Source organism: Lontra canadensis, unplaced genomic scaffold (genome assembly GCF_010015895.1).
Source record: "Lontra canadensis isolate GAN:19392208 unplaced genomic scaffold, GSC_riverotter_1.0 scaffold49, whole genome shotgun sequence".
Lineage (NCBI taxonomy): Eukaryota > Metazoa > Chordata > Mammalia > Carnivora > Mustelidae > Lontra > Lontra canadensis.
In genome coordinates, this window is record NW_022631043.1 from 3,130,216 (window position 1) to 3,149,046 (window position 18,831).

General features: G+C 47.5%; 1 protein-coding gene across 1 annotated transcript in view; it reads left to right on the top strand.

Moving 5' to 3' along the window:
• The first annotated feature begins 319 nt into the window (after positions 1-319).
• Positions 320-18,831, top strand: part of FAM135B (family with sequence similarity 135 member B) — a 269,959-nt gene continuing 251,447 nt past the window's right edge. The window contains exon 1 of the mRNA XM_032873483.1: positions 320-646. The gene's annotated coding sequence lies outside the window, so the exon portion shown is untranslated. The remainder of the gene's footprint in view (positions 647-18,831) is intronic.

The window sequence follows — 18,831 nt, forward strand, 5'->3', positions numbered from 1 at the left end:
CGGGGCACCTGCCGGGCCGCCTTCGGGCCGCTCCCCCGAAGCGCACCCGCGACCCCGCCGGGGCTCCGGGAAGGGCCTCGCGCGCCGCCGCCGCCCAGCCCCGCCACGCGGGAGGGCGCCTCCGGGCCGCGCACTGAGCATGCTCGGGCCGGCGGGCGGGGCGGGGGGGGCGGCGGCGGCGGCGGCGCGGAGAGGGCCGGGGCGGGGCGCGGGGTCGGGGGCGGGCGAGCGGGCGGGCGGCCGCGTCCCGGCGGGGGCGGGAGCGGAGCGCGGGCGCCGCGCAGAGCCGAGCGCGCAGGCCGAGCGCAGCCGCCCCGCGTCCTCCTCCGCAGTGCCGGCGGCAGGCGCCCGCCCCGCGCCCAGCCTCGCCGGCCGGCCCGGCTCGCGGGGCTGCCCGGAGGCCGCGGCCGGGCAGCTGTTGCGCCGAGAGGGGGCAGCTGCGGAGTTCCATAACCATAGCAACCGCATCAGCACCGCGGCGGCGGGCGGCAGCTCTCGCTCCTCCTCCAGGCAGCCTCGCCGCGGGCACCCGAGACCCAGCTCGCGGGCGCCCGGACCCCGCGGAGCGCCCACCGCCGCTGCAGAGAGCGGGGAGGGAGGCAGCCGGCGCGGCCGGAGCCGAGGGGAGCCCTGCAGTGGGAGGCAGGTAGGTGAGAGCGCTGGGGTCGGCAGCTGCAAACTCTCCTCGGTGGCAGTGACGTTTCTGGAAGCGTGGTTGCTAGTTGGATGGCTTTCTGTTACTTAACAGGGATTCCGCCGCGAAATGTGGTTCATCTCCTTCGGTCTACACCCCCCCAACCCCCAAGCTCTCTGTCCTCTAGTCTCCAGGCGCATCCGGGCAGGTCTGAGAGGGCAGGAGGGGAAATCTGGGGTGATAGGTGGGGGGACACGCTGGTGAAGGAGGTGGTCCCCGCAGAAGTCCCAGATGGAGGCTGAGGGAGCACGTCCAGACCTTGGTACAGGCAGCTCCTCTGAGCCCCTGAAGCCCAGGCAGGTTCCGGAGAGACCGGCGTTGGGGTGAAGGGGGCAGTGGTAAGGATTCTCTGCGATCTGGGCTGACCCAGAGACCTGTTCTCCCTGTGGTTTGGCTGGGGCCGGGGTGGGGGGTGGGGGGGGGCACTGCAGCTCAGCTGTGACATGGAAAAGGACCAGAGCGCACACCAGCTCTTGATGTGTAAAGTCGGCTTCAAACCCAGCAACCGGAGGGGGGAATTTGGACGGGGGAAGTAGTAACTATTACCGTTTTGGGACCCAGGTATATCCCTGGAGTTTATCATGTTACTGCCTTTGACTGTTGGTGGTGGAGTGGGAATTGATACAAAATTATAAGCGAGCAACCAAAATGCCCCTTCCTTTTCTCCTCACCTCATTTCTAGCCACCCCCCCCATTGTCAGCAAAACAAGACTCCCTGGAGTATAATAACACTCTTTGTCCCCTTGGCCACCCAGGGCTCTAGCCATTGGCAGACTATCCCACTTGGAGACAGCTAGGGAATCTCGCTTCAATGCTCTCTTTGAACTAGAGAAGCATGGGTTTTTCATCAGGTTCTGAGGCTCCTGGTGTTAAGAGATGGATGTGTCAGAGCTGAGAGGCACCTATCCCCGGATGGATGGACTGCTGTTGCTGCGTCTTCTGGCCATAGAGGGGGTAGAGGTTTGGGCGATGATTCCAGACACAGCTCCACGGGGCCGGGGCGCCAGAAAAGCATACAGAAGGGTGATAAAGTTAGGTGAATAATTTGGATTTAAAGCCTCTTGCATATGGGTAAGTGGGTCTCTGGGTAATTTCTAGGATGGCAGCCACTGACTTCTACATTCTTGCCCGGGGGGACAGTGGTAAGTCCCAGTTAAAAGGCCATGTTCTTTAATTGGTCTTTTAATTTATGCCGTACTTATGTTGCTGGAGGGGATGTGATTTGACCAGCATTTCTTCTGGGATTCACGTCCTAATGAGAACGATATTATTGTATTCCGGGCAGATGGTAAGGTCTAGAGAAAAGAGGGCAGGACTGAAGAGTCAGGAGACATGGTTTTGAGCTCTCATCTCACCATACACTTGCTACACGACCTTGGATGGCTCTGCCTTAGTGAGACTCCATTCTCTTGTCTGTGGAATGGGGATGTTCACAGTCCTTGCACCCCGCCAGGCACTTGTGACAATAAAGTGGGATGATGGAGAGGATGGGTGGAGAAAGGCTTTTCAAAATGCAACTTGCCACGCACATCAAAAGAATTATTCTTTTCTGAAGAAACTCCCTTCCTCAGATCAGCAAATCATTAAAGAGACATCAGCTGTGAAGCGGGGGTAGAAATATTGGTCAGTGACTCACAGCTGAAACGCTGTAGTCTGGTCCAAGATACACTCAGGGAAATCTAAAGAGGCCTTTATCAGGGGAAACACGGCATGTCATCCTTGTTTACAAATGTTGAAGGTAAAGAGCTTTGGCATCAAATGCAGTACTCGCGTTTGGGAACACTGAGGTCTGCTCACCACAGAGTTAAACTAAGTGGTCTGTAGTGTAAGTGGGGATTTGCGCATAGTAGGGACTCATTTAGATGTTGGTTAGGTAGACACACTGGGCACGTTGTGAGGCCCTCGTGGGCGGATTCACCTTCATACAGCTCTGCCCTGTGACGGTAGATGCTTACCAAATGATGGCCCAGTTCGACAGAGTGCTTTCAGTTTGATGTAATTGTTGAGGGAACCGTCATTTCTGGAACGAGCCAGGACTGTCTTCTACTATTCTCTGCTCTTTTATACCCTAACTTTTGCTCACACTGGCCTCTCTGCCTAGAATGAACCTTTCTCTCTCCCCTCTTCCCTTCATGACAATTCAAATGCCCCTTCTGATGGGAAGCCTTCCTGAGCTCTGTCCCCTGTGCTCCCACGACACCTTGGGGCTGCTTTGTGTCACACCTGTGCTGGGTCATGTTGTCATTGCTCCAACATATGTCTGCCCTGGTTATAGTTCATGCTCCCGGAGGGCAGGAACCTTTCCTTATTCTACCATGGTTGTGGCCCCAACACCTGGCAGATGACCGCCCTAGTGAGTGGCTGAGTCCGTGTAAAGGCCTTACCTGCAGCACGCCACCTGCCCGGAAGAGTCTCGCACAAAGGCTGTCCCACCCACCTCCCCCCGTCTCAGTAAGTGCAAGCCTGAAGGATGCTTGCTGGGTTGTTGTGCCTTATTTAGGGTCAGCCCACTGAAGCAGAGTGAAGGAGAACAGAAACACATATTTTGCCTTAAAATCCTCATTTTTTTTTTCAAGTGGGTACTTTAGAATAACTGTAATCTAGTGTTGAATGGCCTTCATAGAATGTTTGCTGAAAACATCTGAGGGAATATTTTAAACTTAAAATGCATTTCTCTCCTTTCAGTTGCTTTCCTTGATTTCAGCTCTAGTATTATGGAAAGGGACGTAGGTTGGAGCAAGAAAGCCTAGATTTGAATCTGGTTCTAAGGGGACCTGGAACCAGGACACTTGCTTGCCGCGTCCCTCCATTTCCTCATTTGTAAAACGTGGATGGTATTACCCATCCAACAGCAATGCCAAGTGCTTGGAGGGAATGGATAGCCTTGCACTAAAAGCAGTTCATGAACTGTAAATTACTCTACTCAATACGTTATTTATTTTCCTCAATTATTTTTTTTGTTGTTGTTATGGAAAATGAGCAAAATCTCTCTGTGTAGTTATACAGCAGCAGACAAGACCTGCTGGAAGTTCTGGCCCCTCCACTTGTGAGCTCTGTGTGACCTTCGGTCAGTCATTTTGTCCCCATCAGCCCTCTGCCTTCTCTGCATGGCATAGTAATGACAGATACCTTTCAGGATGTCTTGGGAAGATGCACACTAAGACCAGTGCCATGCCTGGCCTTAATATGTGGTATTGATATGTCCAAATGATATGTATTGGAATATATATATTATATATTGGATATATATTGGATATATATATAAATTGGAATATGTGGTATCTATCATTTCCAAATGATATATATGATCACCAATCATAGAAAGTTTCGAGTTTTTTTGAAATGCCCCCAGTGCATTTCCTCCTTATATTTTACCTACTTTTCTTATCAGGGGTTGTGGGGGGGGGAGAAGGAGAATACTAATATCCTCAGAGCTGAGTTTCTCATGCACGATACCACAAGAGAGTAGATAGAATAAGCTAAAGACTTAGATTTGTGCACTGACTCGTCCCTCCAGCTCTGACACTAACTTATTACAGGACTGCTGACCTGGCCATCCCCTCACCTTTCTGGGCCTCAGTTTCTTCATCTGTAAATGGTTTGGATGATTCTTGTGGCTCCATCTAGCTCTGCTTTCTTGTCTCCATACACTAGTCTCTGTTTCTCTTCACCAGAGCTACACCTGTGGCCCCTGCCTGGCCTTTCAATCGACACTCCTCACTTGTCCGAATCTTACACCTTAATTCACTGTAACTGCCATATCTATCTTTCTTTTCTTTTTCTTTTTCCTTTCCTTTCCCTTTCCCTTTCTTTCTTTCTTTCTTTCTTTCTTTCTTTTAGAATTTTCCCTTCCCTTGTTCCCCAAGGCTATCCTGGGACTTAGAAAGTTTTGAATACTGCATGCTCCCCATCCTTATCCCAGCCCCAGTCTTATCCAACCCCAGATAAGATGCTCTACTGCTCTGTCCATGTTGGAAGTTCTCCTTCATTCAAAACAGAAGAAACTAGGGGCACCTGGGTGGCTCAGTCGGTTAAGCGTTGGACTCCTGGTTCTGGGTCAAGTCATGATCTTAGGGTCCTGGGATCAGGTTCCATGTTGGGCTCCAAGCTCAGCAGGGAGTCTGCTTGGGATTTTCTTTCTCTCTCCCTCTGTGCCTACCCCCCACTTCAGATAAAATGAATAAATAAAATCTTAAAGCAAAAAAAATATAGTAGAGAAACTGTATGGTTGAAGTCCACTCTTACCTCAGAGAGCCAGAGGACGTTCGCGGACATGTCTAATATTTGCCGAGCTTCCCAGACTCTGGGTGCTCTGCAGTGTCAAATGTTTCTGTTCAAACATGAATCATTTCCGGGCGGCTGCACACCAATCTCAGGAATGATTCCTCAGGGGGATTTTAGCACCACAGAGGAGACTGGTGCTATGGGCCATGACTCCTTCCAGTGGCCTTCCACCTCTGGTGTGGATGGAGAGGCGTGTGGTGTGCCCAACAGGGAAATTTGAGTCCATGGTCTGCTCTGGGCCACTCATCCTGCCAGGCCCTGAGAGTCAACTGTGAACAAGAAAGGGACCTGCCCCATGTAGCCAGGGGATGGAGACAGACAAGAGCAAACCAGCCAATGCAGGGTTCTGTGGGGGAAAAAAAGAAGGTATTTTTAACACATTTCCCGGCAGGGGCTGCCAAGGAAGGCTTCAGAGAAGAGAGAGATCCTACGCTGAGGACTGAGAATTTCTAAATGGAGACTGCAGGGAAGGGCCATCGGAAGAGGAAGTGACACACAGCACCGTGGAAGCAAGAGGTAGCGGAGAAGTGAAACGGATGAGAGGGCTGGAACACAAGGAATGGAATGGTGTTCCTCGAGGCTGGGGAGATCGATAGGCGCCACATCTTTGAGAGTCTCGAGAACCATGCTAAGGACTTGAGCTCTAATCGGAAGGTCATGGGAGCCATGGAAAGATCTGGAGTTGTGCAGAACATTTGCCCTAGCTGCAGAGCAGAGGTTGGGTTAGAGAAGATGGTTCAACCAAGAAATATGGTGGCCTCTTAGGAGACTTTGTGGATAAGAGATGATTGAATTTAGGCAGTGAGAGTTGGGATGACCCTTCCTGTCCTGTACAATGGACAGGAACTAGTGAGAGAAGGAATGCTGAGGAGGGAGAGACGGAGAAGTGTCAGTTCAGTGAACACGCTGTGTCATTTATCTGAGAAATATCAACGGGACACTTGTGACCATTGGTGCAGGTCAAGGGGAGGGAGGGGCCAAGCGTGACGCTCAGGTCTTTCTTTCCATCCCTTCAATAATCATTCTGGTCCAAGCCCCTTCATCTCTCACTTGGAGGAATACATCATGCTCTGAAATGTCCTCCTTGCCTCCACCTCTGCCACCCCAGTCTGTTCTGCACACGGCAGCCACAGGGATCTTTGTCACACTAAAATCCGATGTGATGAGAACATTTAGCAGATTTCAAGGATACCGCACAGTACTGCTACCTGCGGTCACCATGCTATGCTTTGACTCTCCAGAACTTACTCATCTTTCCTAACTGAAACTTTGCACCCCTTGACCATCCCGAGCCTCTGATAACCACATTTCTACTCTCTGCTTCTGAGTTTGACTGTTTTAGCTTCCGCATTTAAGTGAGATCATACAGTATTTGTCTCTCTGTACCTGGCTTATTTCACATGGCGTGATATCCTCCATGTCTGTTCACATTGTCACAAATAGCAGGATTTCTTTATTTTTTCAGACCGGGTAATAGTCCATGCTATGTATAGGTCACATTTCCTTTACTTACTTACCTACCGATGGACGTTTTGTTTGTCTCTGTGTCTTGACTACTATGAATAATGCTGTAGGGAACATGGGAACGCAGGTATCTCTCAGAGATCCGGATTGATATCTCTTTGGACATACACTGAGAAGTGGGATTGCTGAGTCATATGGTAATTCTACTTTTAAATTTTTTGAGAAGACTTCATGCTGTTTTCTGTAATGGCTATACCAATTTACTTTCCCACCAACAGCGTACCTCCCCACCTTGCCTCATCTTAATATTTTTAAATTAGAGTCATTTTAACAGGTGTAAAGTGATATCTCATTATAGTTTTGATTTGCATTTCCCTGATGGTGAGCATTGTTGGACACTTGTTCATGTACCCACTGAAGACAGGTAGGAAGACATACAGATGGAAATTTTTTGGAAGTATGTTGAGACAAGTCCTTTGCCTATTTTGGGGGGGGTAATTTGTTTCTATGCTATTGAGTTATATGTGGTCCTTACATAGTTTGGATCTTAACCCCTTATCAGAAACATGGTTTGCTAATGTATCCTCCCACCCTCTAGGTTGCCTTTTGACTCTGTTGATTGTTTCCTTTGCTATGCCGACACCTGTTAGTCTGATGTACTCCCACTTGCTTATTTTTTGCTTTTGTTGCTGCTTGTGACTCTGGTGTCATCACCAAAAACTCATTGCCAGACCAGTGTCAAGAAGCTTTTCCCCTATTTATTATTTTAGGAGTTTTTCAGTTCCTGGTGTATGTGTTTTGGTTTGTGTGTATAGTGGAACATAAAGACTCAGTTTTACTCTTTCAACATGTGAATATCGAGTTTTGTTGACTCTCTTGATGGGAGAGACCGTTCTTTCCTCCTTATGCATTCTTAACATCTTTGTCAAAGATGAGTTAAACATGTATGTGTGGGTTCATTTCTGGGCTGTCTTTTCTGTTCCGTTGGCATGTGTGTCTGTTTCTATGCTAGTATCATGCTGTTCTGATTACTAAAGCTTTGTCACATAATTTGAAATTGGGAAATGTGATGCCTCCAGCTTTGTTCAGCAGTGAAATTGTTTTATACTGGGAAGACAGAGACACACCAGCATTTTGGATTCGGGCTACAGGATACAGAGTACTTTGGAGGTGGGTAAGATGAGAAACATAGAAACTTGGCGGGAGGCTCTTTCAGGAAATCCAGGGTGTATGCAGGTAATGATGACTGTAGCCAAGGCCAAGGTAATAGAGATGAAGAAAGAACAACTTTCTAGAACAACAACTCTAGAGATATTAAGGCAGTAGCAGGGTGGGAAGTATTGGACGAGCAGCACACATTATCTAAAAGCAGAAAGGCATCAAGGGTGATGTTTAGTCTTCTAACCTGGTCTCAAGGACTGGCCTTCTTGCTGTCTCCCAGCCTGGGGACACAGGCAGAAGAACAGAATCTGAAGGGGAAAATGATGAGTTCTGTTTTGAATAAGTAGATTTTTAGGTCTCTGAGGACATCTATGTACATTTTTAGGCAATTAAAGATCTCAGTCAAGCTCAGAATAGAACTCTTGGCTGAATATAGACTTGGGGAATCATCAGCACGGAGATGCTCACTGAGAGCATGGGAGTGGAACTGATCACCCAAGGGAAGGATATAGCATGAGCAGATAAAGATGTTCTTTCGGACTCACCAGGTCTCTACCACTGCCCTTTCAGAAATAAAACACAAACAACGAACACACACTAGCTTCCTCTTGCCTTCCGAGCTTCTTCCCGTGATTCCATGCGGCTGGCTAGGACGTGTCTCCGCTGACATTTCTGTAGCTCCTTCTCTCCCTTGTCGAAGAGTTTTCTGTTAGAGCCCTTCCGAGACCACTGGCCAAAGAGCTATCTCTGGCCTCTGGCCACAGAACTCGCTGTGTTTTTCTCCTTGGCATCCATCCCTGTGTAAGCGCCAGCAGTGTTATCACAGACGCGTTTGTCTCTCTTTCCTATTGGCTCTCTTCTCTGTAAGGTGGTGAGCTCCGTGGTTGCAAGACTGGGGTGTGTTTACAGTGGCCCCGAGCACTCAGAGCATTTCTGGGCATTCCGTGAGCACGTGGCCGGTATTTATCAAAGAACATGTGGAAGAAAACAACACCAAGAATCTTCAATAACGCAATAACAATTTTTCAATGGGAAAACGAATAACTGTGGCCTTGTGTGAGTACCATGCAGAAATCCTGGTCAGATGGTCGGCTTCTAGCTCAGGAGAACTCTATTGTCTCTTTTTTCCTGGGACTGACTGGTCTTGTTGGAAAACTGAACGTCTTGCCTCCTGGGGACGCACAGCCCTCCCCACACGTCCCCCAGTTCCAGACAAAACAGATTGGTTGGTTTCCCTCATTCCGACATTTGTTAGCCAAGTGACCCCGGACAGGCACTTGGCCTCGGTGCAGAGTCCCGCCTGTTCGCGGTCTTAGACCCTGAGATTGTAGACCTTCAACCTACATCTTGAACACAGAGCCTGAAGTATGGAGCTTGACTGAGGGGTGCTCTTAGCTGAAAGCTGGCAGGGAGGGAGGAAGGAGGAACTAGACAAGGAAGAAAATGGGCATAGACATGTGTGCAGCCTTATCTAGTCTCTCTGCTCACACAGGGAACTCTGGGGCGCACGTGGCCCCATGACACTTTCAACCTTGAGGCAAGGTCATTCCTTAGATGTGACTCCGGAAGACAGACACCCAGGTATTCCCAGGCAAAGCAGCTTGGTCGTCTGAGGAGGATTCTCAGAACAGAGTAACGATGGGTTGTTATCTGCTAACACAGCAGCTGGGGGATGGGTACACCAACCTGGGAGAGGGCGTCGGGGTGGGAGGGAATCCGTCATGTTGGCGACATTTTAACTGATATTTCCACTACAGCCCACCTTTCTTTAAGACAAACTGCTGCTTTGGGCCTGATGACATTCAGTCACAAGACCCTGTGATCCTGAGTGCCTGTGCCCTAAGGAAGTCACGAAAACATACTATAAAAAAATCTCCCTGAACTTTGTAATGCTTGGAACCCAAAGCGCCCTGCTGGGGGTTCCCTTCCTGATTTAGCCATGCCTTCTCCTGCTCACCTCTTGAAAGCATCATGGGTCAGGGCCAGTTGCAGCAGGGGGCCAGCTACCCTGGTACCTACCAGCCTGTCCAGTCATGCACTGGCCCTTTGCTGACACCCTCTTCTCCAGACCCTGATCATTCTGGTACTTGGACCTTGGTTTTCCTCACTACCCCTGAGTCCTGCTAGTATCTTGGACACCTTCCAAGTCCAGCTCCCTGACTCCTGCAGCACCTTGCCCTTCACCTTCTTGGCTCGGAGAGCTTTTCCTGCACTCCACTCAGGGATACCTTCACTCATACATCATGATATATAGACCGAATCATCTCTGGCACACAGCCTTCTCTCTCCGCTCGCTTACTAAATTCTCCCCTTAGTGCCATTTTTTATTTCCTGGCAATCTCTGGGCGATGATCTCTCCTGTTTTAGCTCATTCGTCCTCTTGTTCTGTACTCCCCTCCTTAACACCACATGGGCGGGGGTCTATGGCATACAGTTTCCACAATACTTTTCCTGATACCTGGTAATAATCCCAGCTCCTCTCTAGGATATCGTGTGCGACTTTATCTGTTCTGACCTCAGTTTCTTTCAAACAATGAGAATCAGCAACGCATAAGGGATTTTTAATGAAGATTAAGGGAAAAAGTAAAAATGAATGACCCAAGTGAAATAAAAATCTGTTGACATCCTTGGTGCACAGTAGGTGTTCAATCAGTTTTTATTCTGATTGGAGGCTAATGTGTCTACATTATGTCCACTAAGTGGATGGTGAGATTGACCTTCTACTATGAAAACTGAGGAGGCTGGATGAGACCCTCCTCGAATGGAACATCTCCGCGGGGTGAACCAAGGGATATCCATTAGGAAGGACCTTGGGATCCTCAGTGCAGGAACACTGGAAACGTTCACGTGGTATGGGTCTTTGAGGGCATCAAGCACTAAGTGATAAGCCATCACTTATGTTCAGAAGTGTGACAGTGAGTCATCAGGAAAAACTAAATTATAGTCTGTAAACTCTGCTGAATTAAGGCAGGGGAGTATACTTTCTAAAACGAGATACATCAGAAATTGCTAAAATTAAATATAAAAGTGTTTAGTATTAAAGGGGTTGGTATAAGTTTTCTGGAAAATTAATTTCTGGGCACATGTCATAATAGCTGAGGTATTAGTGTAAGAACGGATGGGGAACCGCATTGGTGGTTTTGGTGATAACTTCTTGGTTTTAAGTCAGAATATAAAAAGTATCAGAGAGTAAATTTTGAGGATTTTTTTTAAGTTTGTTTAAAAGAAATGTTTAAAGATAAGATTATCCTTGCAATCTTGTGCCCAAGGTAGAATTTATCAAGCTCAGTATTTGAACATGCTGACTTGGGTTGGCCTTCTGAGAGAATAAAATGAATATTAATATAATTGCTCCTGAATAATAGAATGAAACTTCCTTAGTTTTCTTTCTTTCCCTTTCTTTCTGAAAGCATGGGGATGCTGGCCACAAAAAAATGATCATAAATCATTTTTAAGTGACAGGCAGGAGTCAAAGGAGGAGTTGGTACAGATGGGAGGGGCCGGAAATTTCTTTCTAAGACCTACTGCCTGCCAGTGACTATAGTAAGTGCTTTCCCTGGAGCTACTTTTATTTAAACTTCGTGCAGGAGCTAGTACCAGCCCTCTTTAGAGCTGAGGAGACCCAGCGCAGAGAGAGGAAGTGATTTGCTCACAGTGCCACCGCTAGCTGGAGAAGAAGCCTGGACAGGCTCCCCCAAGTCCATCTGATCCCAAAGCTTGTTCCTTTCAGCCACCATGCAGATGTCCCCTAAGAGGGGCATTTGAAAGTTTCCTGTGGGTCATAAAAACAAAACGAAACCCGAAACCCAGAACAAAACTCAAGAATGATACAGTCAAAATATCTGGTTTTTAACCACTCAGCTGTGTGTGAATTTGGGAAAGCGGGTATGCTTCTGTTTGACTTGGAAGACAAAGGGGGTAAGGAAGCGATTTGTTTGATGATCCTTAAGATCAGGTCTGCTTCTATCGTCTTCTGATTCTGGAATACGCACGAAAACTTCAAGGATGCTTTATAGACTTAGGAGCCTGCTTAGGTTAAAAAAAAAAAAGTAGAAGGTGGTGAAGAGAATGAGGAAGAGGAAGCAGAAGAGGAGAAGAAGACTAAAAAGAAGGAGAAAGAGGATGAGGAGGAGGAGGAGGAGGAGGAAAAGAGGAAGAAAAAGAAGAAGATGCAGTAGTGGTGGTGGTGGTAGTAATCCAGGGCAATCTGTGTTCTCCCTAGTTATTCAGGTAAATAGTCAGAATTCTAGGTGTTTACCTTTCCACGTTAGACTTTATTGACTATGTCAGACCAAAACGAAAGAAAATACATTTAATGGGATTACAGATGCTGCTCTTCCCTTTGTGTTTAACTGAGTGTCCCCCGGATATTTCCATTCAAAGTTCAGTGACTAGTGTACATGTCCAAACTTCTGGGTGTTGGTGTAATATACTGTATATACCTAAACTTAAAATCAGTATATTAGTTTATTTTTTTAAATATTTTATTTATTTATTTGACAGAGAGAATGAGAGAGAGAGAGAGAGACACCACAAGCAGGGGGAGCGGCAGGCAGAGGGAGAGGGAGAAGCAGGCTCCCTGCAGAGCAGGGGAAGCCCGATGTAGGACTCGATCCCAGAACCCTGGGATCATGACCTGAGCTGAATGCAGTTGCTTACCCAACTGAGCCACCCAGGCGGCCAATAATCAGTGTATTATTTTTTTTAAGATTTTATTTATTTATTTGGCAGAGACAGAGATCACAAGTAGGCAGAGAGGCAGGCAGAGAGAAAGGCGAAAGCAGGCTCCTAGTTGAGCAGAGAGCCCGAAGCAGGGCTCGATCCCAGGACCCTGAGATCATGACCTGAGCCGAAGGCAGAGGCTTTAACCCACTGAGCCACCCAGGCGCCCCAAGAATCAGTGTATTACTTTAATATACATCTCATTTTAAGTTAAAACTGAGGGTTGGCTATAGTGTGAGGCTTGTCTAGAGTTAATGGCAGGAATGAAGTGTGCATTACTGGAAGCTTCCTTGGCAGGTAGTCGTGCGGTCCTGATCGTGGCTGCTGGGCAGATGGAGAGGGAGGTGTTCCTGAACAGGGGTGGGTTGAGCCATTTACAATTGCAGCACAATGTGTTATTGTCCCTGACACACAGGTGTGCGCACGCTCGCACATACATACACACACACACACACCACCTGCATCTGGGAAAGCTCTTCACTGGGTCAGAATCACCTCAACAGCCTTCTCTTTAGTGAAGCCTTTCCCTGTTCCTCTGATGGCTGCATCTGCCCTTTCCCTCTGGCCTTCCACAGTGGTTGGGCTTGGCTCAATCCCAGAGTCAGCCCAAGAGCATCTATGGGGCCTTCTGCTCCAAGCCCAGCTCTGCTCTCTTTCGCTCAGAGGAGCCCCACTGCGAGCCCTGACACACCCAGCAGCCATATGCAGACACATTTACCTGAAGGTTGCAAGGAGAACATTTGCCTCCAGAAGGTCCCAGCCATGGTCCAGCTCTGCCACTCACTAGCTCTGATTTGGAGAAGTTAGTGAGCTTCTCCGAACCTGTCCCTTCATCTGTAAGGCAGAGAAAATAAGGCCACTTTTCTCATAGGTGGCCTGGACGATTAAATGCTATGCCTACTACTGCATGCAGGGCACTTAACTCAATGCCTGATACAGTGCCAAAGAGTGGAGAAGGAATGGCTAATTTGTTACTACAGGACGTTTGGTCAAATACATATCATGTGCCTTGCCTCCTGCTGTAGGCTGGGGCTGCTCTTGAGAGCAAGACAGCCTTGCTCCCTCTCTCCTGGAGCTTGTGTTTTTCCAGTGGGTAGAGTAGGGAGAAGCCAGAAATAGCACACAGTCGTTGCTTTCTTCTTTCTGTGTCAGACAGCACTCTGAAACACTCATTCATTCATTCATGCATTCATTCAGCAAGTGTGCAAACACCTTTCCCGGGCCAGACACTTCACGTGGATTCTCTCACGTAATCTCTGCAGGAGTTTTATGAGATAAAGGCATCCTACCTGTCCCATCCCACCCATGAAGATTCTGAAGTTCGGGGAGAGATCGCATGACTTGCCAGAAATCACACAGATCAGTCTCAAAGCCCAAATTCCAACTCAGGGCCATTGGATTCCAAAGCTCTATCCTGAGGCTGAGTTATCCAAGAGTCACATAGAGTGCTCCCAGATCAATGTGCGCTGGGATGAGGGGCCCTGCTTCTCATAGGCTCTGTTCCCCATTTTTAAAATGAGAAGGGCTGAAGAGATCATTCCTAGTGTCCTTTCTGCTAGGCTTCCTTCTGCTTACAAATCATTTCTCTTTCCTTTGAATTTGTCCCCCCACCCCTTAGAAGCTGTTTCATTCTCACTTCCCCTCATCTATGCCCATTGCTTCCTCCCATGTGCCTATGATCTCCTTTTTCCCTAATAGACTGGGTGAAATTGGAGACAGAACCCACTTCAGGCCCTCTTCCTCTGCAGGGGTTTCCTACCACCGCTGTACACTAGACATTGATGTCATGTAATTGCTGAGTTAGGGTTTTATTGCACAACCTGAATGCACGAACCCACAGATACAGGGCAATCCCAGTACGTCAGAGTGCAGTGTTTTGGAACCTGTGGATCAGAACAACTGAGGCATGCTAACAGCTACTCCCCATACCAGGTCCCCCTGAGCTGACGATGGTTGCGATTGGTGCTTGCTTTGCTCCAGCTGTCTTGTGTTCCAGATGGTCCCTGAGGAAGCTGCATGAGAAGATCAAATCTTCAGAGTGATCAGTCCTGAGGTCCACTCCCCAGGGCCCTGGGTCTGGGCATCCAGACCCAGCTAAGAGCTGCATTATTTAGCTCGGTTTACTATTAGCCAAGTTTGGCCTGTATAGTTGGTCCCCAGGAGAATCTCTCCAGAAATTTCTTGCCCCAGGGTCTCACTTGCTCAGAAGCAGACGTGGAGCCTGCCTAATGGGGTAAGCTCCAGGGAATAAACATCAGGAGTTGTCTTGGTGGGAAAATTAGGTACCCAGGGATACCGCTTGATTCTGTGCCCTTTTGGGCTGAGACTTCGGAGTGCTTTAAAATCTAAAACCAAAACCTGGATTTCATGTCATTTATTCATCTAGGAAATGTTTCTGAGCATCTACCTTGGTCCGAATTCAGTGCTGAGGATACAAAGAAAGATACAGCCGTCATCTTCATCATCACCCCAATAGCTAATGTTATTGAACTTATTTAAGCGGGCATTCTGGTAAGCACTCTGCATGTGTTGAAGGTTTTCATCTGTCAAGTACCCAGCTCCAGGGATACAATGCATTTTATTGTACACACACCTGAGGGTGGGGGGCTTGTCCCCTGCAGCACACTGTCCCTTGGACTTGTGTTATCTGGTGGCCCTGGGGCTCTCCCCTAATTTACAGATCAGTAATTTAGAGAAGATTAAGATCACAGCTCTAGTGGGTAGAGGTAGTAGCTTCAGAAGTACCTTTAAACATATTGGGAGTGCCGATAAGGCTGGACCCCTGTTCTACAGGTTTCAAGTTATGGATGAGAAGGTAGATGATGAAGACAGATGATCTAAAAGTGATTCATTAATTGCTGGAGCAAAAGCAGCCGTGGGGTGCTGTGGAAGTTCAGGGAAGGGAGGAGCTGCAGAATCAAGGGAGGCTCCGTGGAGGAGGTGAAGGGTACCTTGGTCCCGGTAGGCCAGTTGTTCGTCTACAGGCTGGGGCTGGTGGGGAGGAGCCATCGTGAGGCAGAAGACTAACCCGTGCAAAGACAGGGACCTGCTGAAAGATGGGGTTTCCCAGGGACTTGTTACTAGACCAGCTGGAGTGCCTGGGTCTCTGAGAACATGTGGTGATGAGGAGGTGGCAGGAGGTGGGAGTGCTAAGGTTTGCAGGCAACGGCATGGAAAGAGGTGTCATGGGAATGGGTTGAGATTGTAGCTTGTGGTGGGAGAATAAACTGTGTGTAGTTGTGCATCAGTCGGAACTGGCTTTAGCTGTAGCCACAGAGATCCAGTGACAGTGGCATATCCAAATAGTTGTGTTTTTCTTGTGCAGCCGTAGGTCTGGCTTGTATAGTTTCTCATGGGAAATCAAAGACCCAGGCTCTCAACTTCGTCCTCTGCCATCTTTAGTGCAGAGCTTTCTTTTTCAGATCCATGCTTGTGAGACCTCTTCTCTGCCATTGGGCATGTGTCCATATTCCAGATGTGTAGGAAGCAGGAAGAGGGGAGAGGAATTGGTGTGTGTCAGCCAAGTTTCTCTCTTTTTTTCCCCCTTTATTATTTTTTAGATTTTTATTGTGGTATGTTAGTCACATAAAATACATCATTAGTTAGTTTATTAGTTCCCAGATTCGTTGTTTATGTACAACGCCCAGAGCTCCATGTAAGTTTATCTCTTTTGATCAAGAAAACCAAAATCCAAAAAGCTTTCTCATAATCCCATCTGAGAGACTTTCACTAACATTTCCTTGGTCTGAACTAGATCTCATGGCCACCCCTGACCAAAAGAGCATTGCAAGAGATCCTTCTTTGGGTATGTGGTCGCATCAGAAAACAAAACAAAACAAAACAAAACAAAACAAAACAAAACAGCGTTCTCTTTAGTGAGGATGGATATTGGATAAGAACGTGGCAGTGCCCACTGCTGTGACTGACATGATCTGCTCACATTTACAAAAATGGCTTTGGCAAAACCACCAAGAGGCAGATCTTGCAGCCATCACGGGTGGGGAAGGTTCACAGTGAACACACAAGTAAATAAGCAAACAGATGATGATAATTTAGGGCAAGGAAATCAGTGGTGAGTGGGAGCCAAAAGAAGGAGTGCTTCACCCAGTGTGGGGCGTGGTCTGGGTAGGAGATCCCTAAGGGGGTAACCATGAAGCTGATGCTTAGATATTCACATTGATGGGCCAACTGTAGACCACAGCTGGTATCTGCCCTCTCAGGAGCTGTAGGTGCACCTGTCCCCTTAGGAGCCATAGTTCCTCTTTAGCAGGAGCCTTTGCACCAACCTCACTGCAGACAGCTCAGGTGCTGAGAGGAATGGCCTGCATTGGGGTCCGCTCTGGCTTAAAGGGACTTATGCTTTTCAGGAGCCATGTGTCTCTTGTAGAAATTCCAGAGGCATCACTTCTAGAGGCCCTGAGTCAGATGTATATCCACATTTTGGCAATCCTGAGTAAGGCACCCCATAAAATATCCGTAGTTCTCCTAGTCCAGATGCAGTCAGCCCAATGGGTCATTTCACAGCAAGCAGTGTTGTTAATGATATAGTGGACACAAACTCTCATTCTCTGTTTCCAGGGAAACAGACTAGAAAGTTTATCCAGTGGTTTGGTTCTTTAGGCAGAAGGGGTAAGACAATAGTTAACCCTTTCTCCAGAGCCCTTTAATTTGTAGGCTCTTGAAAAGCATGGGAGTGTTTTTGGTGTCAGGGCACCCTGATCAGGATTTTTATTTAGAAATCATTCTTAGGTGGTCGGTTATTAGATAGATCTATGATGGGCCCACAGACCTGGATGGGAGGCTATTTTGTTTCTTATTTATTTTAAGAGACTTCACTTTTTATAGAAGCTTTAGGCTCACAGCAACACTGAGCAGAAAGTACAGATTTCCCATGTGTCCCTTGCCCCACGCCCATATACAGAACACCCCCCACTATCCACAACCTCTACCCAAGTGATAACATCTCTTAGAGTTCATAAGTCCACACTGGCAACATCATTAACACTGAAAGTCCACAATCTACATTAGGGATTTCTCTTGGTGGTGTATATTCTGTGGGTTAGGACAAATTTATAAAGATATGTATCCATCATCTTGGAATCATGCAGAATATTTTACCCACCCTACAAATTCTCCATGCTCTGATTTCTCATCTATTCCTCCTTCAATGCCTAGCAATCATGAATCCTTTTACTGTTTTCATAGTTTTGTCTTTTCGAGAATGTCATAGAGTTGGAGTCCTACAGCGGGTGGCCTTCTCAGATTGGCTTCTTTCACTTGGTAATGTGCGTTTCAGTTGCCTCCATGTGTTTTATGACTTGACAGCTCATCTCTTTTTCGTGCTGAATAGTATTTCATTATCCAGATGTACCAGTTTTTCTGTTCATCTACTGAAGGAATCTTGGTGGGTTCCCAAGATTTGGCAATTACGAATTGAGTTGCTGTAAACATCGTGTGCAGGTTTTCACATGGTCATGTTTTTAGATCATTAGGTAAATACCAAGGAGCTTGGTTGCTGGATCATAAGGTAAGAAAATGTTTAGTTTTGTAAGGAACTGCCTGTCTTCCACAGCGTCTATGCCATTTTGCATTCCCATCAGCAACGAATGGGAGAATGCTCCATAGCCTCTCCAGATTGTGTACTGTATTTTGTTTTCCAGGTAAGATATGGTGGGGCCTGGAGATGGAGGAAGCAAGTTCTAGAATTCTTGCAGATTTCAGACTGACAAATCTTAGTGATGGATTGACTTTGGATGTTAAGGGAGTATGATGAATCTGGATGACTCTGGGATTCCTTTGACGGAGACAAGATGGAAATAATGCTACTCACAAACACAGAGGAATGAAGGAGAAAGGGCTAAGCTTTTAGAGCTACAGTATGGTGTCTCCTCGGGAGCCACCTGCAGAGTCCATGGCTGTTGGGATACGTCTGTGCTGAGGTCAGAAAGACAGGTGGTATTGGCATGAAGACTGTAGTTCGATGCATGAGATTTGAAATGACTCCCTAGTTAGAACATTTGAATTATTTCCTGCAGAAAGATAAGAGAAGCAGGAAGAAGAAGACAGAAATAAATCTCACACAGGAAGAGGGAGTTAAGACTGAGTCCCCTCTAGACCTCTAGACACTGGCCTCTGTACTTAGCACTTGACCTTTCCTCCTTTGTCCCTATAGCTGTGTGAGATGGGTAGGTTTATTATTCTCATTCTGCAAAAGAGGAACTGAAACTCAGAGAATAAATTATTTGCCCAAGGTCACGCAGTTAAAGAATAATAGAACTGACATGTTATTTGGAGTCTGTCCGGCTTCAGAGTGCTCACTCTGCCCAGCCATCTCCATCATCCTCTACAAATGGCGCTGCAACTGGGCACGTTTCAGCTCTCCACTCTGGAAAGAAGGAACCAGGGCTGTGTTTACTTCCCGTTGTCTGGCTGACTCCATATAAGGATTTGGCAACCCTCAGATAGAATCACTGAATCTATTTAAACTTTTCCCCAAGACAAGTTGA